Raw genomic sequence first — 5003 nt, forward strand, 5'->3', positions numbered from 1 at the left:
AGGCCGCGTGGGTCTGCTGGGCCCGCACGTCCAGCGTCGACCGCCTTCCGTGGCGTCCGGCGCTCCTCGCGAGGCTGCCGGTGCGCGGACTTGGGCTTCGTGTTTCTGTCTCAGAACTCGTACGGACGAGTTAGTCGAGTCTCCCCATGGACCAGATTGAATGGGGTGCACATGCGAGCATGCGTCCGAGGGGGACCCCCAGCCGGAGTCTCTTTTGCGGGTGGCCCCTTGCAGTTCTGGCTTCCCTGCTTCAGAGTGTTCTAGAAACCCACCGGCATCAGCGTCCCCGCTGGGGTCGTGAGTGGCTGTGTTTGGCTTCAGTGAGTTTTTTGATTCTTTAAGTGTATCGGCCCATTTCCTGATGGGTGGCTTAGGAGCACACCTGCCCACACCGCGCCCAAAACGTCCTGTCCCTGTGCCCCACCCTCCCTCTTCAACTGGTCTTTCCCAAGCGACGTTTTTTTGGTTTCTCGGGATGAAAAAGTCCTCAAAGGGAAGCCTTTTACCGCTGCGGAAGAAGTGGAACAAAGAACGGCAGAAGCGCTAAAAGGCATCCAAATGGACGAGCTCAAAAACCATTTTGAGCAGTGGGAACAGCATCTCGATAGGTGTATTGCATCCCACGGAGGGTGCTTTGAAGTTTAAACGTGTAAGAATAAGTACACAATTTTCAATGAGTTCTGGGGTTTGGGGGATCCTCCCCCTTGTACATGGACAGAGATAGAGACAGACAGACTGGTTTGTTTTAAGGAATTGGCTCATGTGGTTGTATAAGCTGGCGGGTCCAAAATCTGCAGGGTAGAGTGGCATGCTGGAGATACAGGGAAGAGTTGGAATTCTGGTCTAAATGCAGTTCTGCTGGCAGAATTTCCATTTGGGGGAGGTCAATATTTTTTTTTCTTTTTTTTTTTTTGAGTTGGAGTCTCACTCCGTCGCCCAGACTGGAATGCAGTGGCATGCTCACAGCCACCCCAGCATCCAGCTGCTGGGCTCCACGGATCCTTCCACCTCAGCCTTCCAAGCAGCTGGAGCTACAGGCATGCTCTCCCACGCCTTTTGATTGACTGTGGAGACAGATCTTGCCAAGATGCTCTGGCTGGTCTCAAACCCATGGTCGCAGGCAATCCACTTGCCTCAGCCTCCCAAAGTGCTGGGATTATGGGCGGAGACACCGAACCCAGCACAATATTTTTCTTAAACCCTCCAGCTGATTGAATGAGGTCTACCTACATCATGGAGGACTATCTACTTTGCTCAGAGTCTACTGATTTAAATCTCTTCACTCAAAGTCTACTGATTTAAATCTCTTTTGACCTTCACAGGAACAGAATAGTGTTGGACCAAACATCTGGCTACTGTGGCCTAAGTTGACACATAAAATTAACTATTAACAAAATTGAAATTATTGTATCCAATTGTAATAGTTAATTTTATGTGTCAACTTAGGCCACAGTACCCAGATATTTGGTCAAACACTATTCTGAGTGAGAGATCTCAGAAAAGGTAATACCCCTAAAATTTAAAGTCATGACTATAGTGGCTGATCAGACTCTTACCAGTTTGTTAAGCTCTACTTTCTCAGTTCACTGGGGCGAACTTGTTCTCTTTTTTTGTTTGTTTGTTTGTTTGTTTGAGTCAGAGTCTCACTGTCACCCAGGCAGGAGTGCAGTGGCATCCTCATGGCCACTGCAACCTTGACCTGCTGGGCTCAGGTAATCTTTCTGCCTCAGCCTTCCAAGTAGCTGGAACTACAGGTGTGTGCCACCACGCCTGGCTAATTTTTCTTGATATATTGTAGAGACGAGCTCTTGCCAAGTTGTCCAGGCTGTTCTCAAACCCTGCTCAGGCACCTGCCTCCACCTCCCAAAGTGCTGGGATGGTAGACGTGAGCCACTGCGCCCTGCTGGCAAACTTGTTCTTAAGACTTTTAAGTGGACTCTGGCCCATCAGGACACAGACTCAATCTTCTGGTTTCTTGTATTCAGTAACACATTGCTTCTGCTGTCCATTTTGAACTTACTGTTTTCTTCTCTGACTCTGGCTTTGCACCTCAGCTACTGATGCCTGCCTTCACGTGCTCCAAATAATGGGAAAATACTGGTTTGTCTGTCTCCTGAATGGAGAAGGATATGGAACTATAGGAGTCTTTTCCATAGAACTTTAGCATTTAATTTCCTGAACCATTTATTTAACCCTAAGATTTATTTATTGAGTACTCTCTTGCAAAAATACTCTGAATTTGGTAGACGTACAGCTAGAAACAATAGATAATGGGGACTCCAAAAGGGGGGAGGTAGGGAGGAGGATAAGGGTTGAAAAACTACCTGTTGGGTACTATATTCATAATTTGGGTGACAGATTCAATACAAGCCTAAACCTTAGCATCACACAATATATCCATGAATTAAATCAGCACATATATCCCTGAATCTAAAATAAAAAATGATGATAACACTGTGTGTTGGGAAATGGTAGCTCATTTTGATGAATGAACTCTGGTGCCCTGTCTTGTTACTTAATTTTACATGCACAAAGGTGTTATATTTAACATACAGGTGATGCTTATTATTTGGGATAGTTTTGTTGTGTAAAGTCTTTGTGAACACTGAATTAGTGAATACTGAACTATTATTCTTAGGGGAGCCTCTGGTCACAACATGCCAACTTCTCAGTATTTGTTTTATGTGTTTCTGTTTAAAAATGCCCTATTTTAGCCAAGCTCGGTGGCTCAGCCTGTAATCCCAGTGCTTTGGGAGACTGAGGTGAGTGGATTGCCTGAGCCTGTGGGTTTGAGACCTGCCTGGGCAACTTGGTGAGACCTCATCTCTACAATAAACCAAAAATTAGCCGGGCATGGTAGCGTGCGCCTATAGTTCCAGCTACTTGGAAGGCTGTGGCAGAAGGATCACCGGAGTCCAGCAGGTCGAGGCTACAGTGGCCGGGAGTGGCCACTGCACTCCAGACTGGGCGACAGAGTGAGACTCCAACTCAAAAAAAAAAAAAAAAAAAAATGCCCTATTTAATATACAGATGCTCCTTACAATCAGGTGACCTCCTGATAAACCCATTGTAAGTTGAAAATGTTTAATCCACCTAACCTACCAAATAGCTTAGCTTAGTGTAGCCTACCTTAAATGGACTCAGAACACTTATATTAGCCTCAGTTGGGCAAAATCATCTAACGCAAACCCTATTTTAAAATAAAGTGCTGAATCTCTTATGTAATTTATTGAATACTGTACTGAAAGTGAAATGCACCAGTTCTATGGGTATGGTTTCTACTGAATGGGTATCACGCTTGCTTCATCATAAAGTTGAAGAATATAAGTTGAGCCCATTTTAAGTTGTAGACGGTGTATTATTGATTCATTACCATTGGACTCATGGACAACTGCATTATAACTCACACCTGAACAAAGTTTATCTAATAAACATGCTTTCCCTGTAAAGCACATCACAACCTTCATGCACTTTGGAACACTAGACATCACTTCAGCTCTATGGTTTGAGTTTTGCGTTTTTGGAAGAGGGCATTTTATACAGTGAAATCACCCACAAAAAAGTACAAAAATGTTGAAAATGCGGCACTCAATAGTCCGTGGAAAAGACACCTGTTTACAGCATGACAACTGAAACAAAAGGCAGAGTGTGGCCTTGTTTGACTTCAGCTGGAAACAGTGTGCTCAAAAAAAAAAAAAAAAAAAAAAACAGGTGAGTCAAGTTTTTTGCCACTCTGTGTGTACCTTCAAATGACCATAAACGTGCTACAAGTTGTGATTCGGGGGTTACAAATTTTAGCAAGTAGGTGAATTTGTACATACAGAATCAGCAAACAAGGGTAGACTATATTTGGCATCTCAAAAACTATTAATTGCAATGTTTTTCATATTTAAAGAGTTCAAATTTGAAAATTGCTAAGGGCTTTGCAGGTTACAGAGAAATAAATTGGGAGAGATGAAATAAAATACACCTTTTATTTTGATCCAGCATATCATTTTTTCTTTGATAACTTTTGGCAAAGAAAGAAATAGAAATCCTCAACAACAACAAAAACAAAGCATGCGGTATCACATTACCAGGCTTCAAACTTTACTATAAAGCTACAATAATCAAAACAGCTTGGTATTGGTACAAAAACAGGCATATAGACCAATGGAATAGAATTGAGATTCCAGAAGCTAAACCTCAATTTCTCAACCAACTCATTTTCGAGAAAGCCTCCCACCACTGGGGAGAGGAGAGGAGAATCTATTCGGTAAATGGTGCTGGGAAAACTGGCTGACCACATGCAAAAGACTCAAACAAACAAGACCCCTATCTGTCCCCATATACAAAAATTAACTCTAAATGGATAGAGACCTAAATGTAAAACTTCAAACCATAAGAACCTTAGAAAACGCAGGACACACCCTTATGGAAATTGGAACTGGCATCCAATTCCTGAACAAAACCCAAAACCCGCAGGCCATAAGATGTTGGGAGCCAGCCATGGAGGCCCACTGAGCGTTAGGGATCAGGAAGGGCCGTTGACTCTGAGACCACTGGGATGCGTTCGGGAGCTATTTGACACCATTTCCTCCCCCTTTCTACTCAGCACTAACCAGATTAAGCTCCTGTGAGCTCAAAACATAAAAACTCTGAGACCGGGATGAACACAAGCTAACTTTAGAAGCTCATTGCTCCCATTCTTCCGCAAACTGCAGTTTTGGCTTTCACACAACTTATAATTCAAACTCGTGTCACATCTAAGAGCCTTAGTATTGGTCAAAGGCTTCTGGGTCATGATCTTAGGATTTATTGAAGGTGTAAATTGTAGAATATAGTTTTAGAAGACAGCCATTTTGTTGAAAGAATGTGACTGGGTTACTTGCAGGTAGCCCACTGTGAACTTTGAACCGGGCCACAGTCGTTTGTAAAGTAAATATTTAAGCTTCTATAGAATTGTTTAACTTGGCATAAATCAATCAGTTTAGGATGAAAACGGTTTATAGAATATGTCAGTC

General features: G+C 43.3%; 1 pseudogene; it reads left to right on the plus strand.

Annotated features, from left to right (window-relative positions):
• LOC103259647 overlaps positions 1–5003 on the plus strand; it is a 52595-nt pseudogene that overhangs the window by 1241 nt on the left and 46351 nt on the right.

Source organism: Carlito syrichta, unplaced genomic scaffold (assembly GCF_000164805.1).
Source record: "Carlito syrichta isolate Samal-C Ts95f unplaced genomic scaffold, Tarsius_syrichta-2.0.1 Scaffold302944, whole genome shotgun sequence".
In the NCBI taxonomy this organism is placed as follows: Eukaryota; Metazoa; Chordata; class Mammalia; order Primates; family Tarsiidae; genus Carlito; species Carlito syrichta.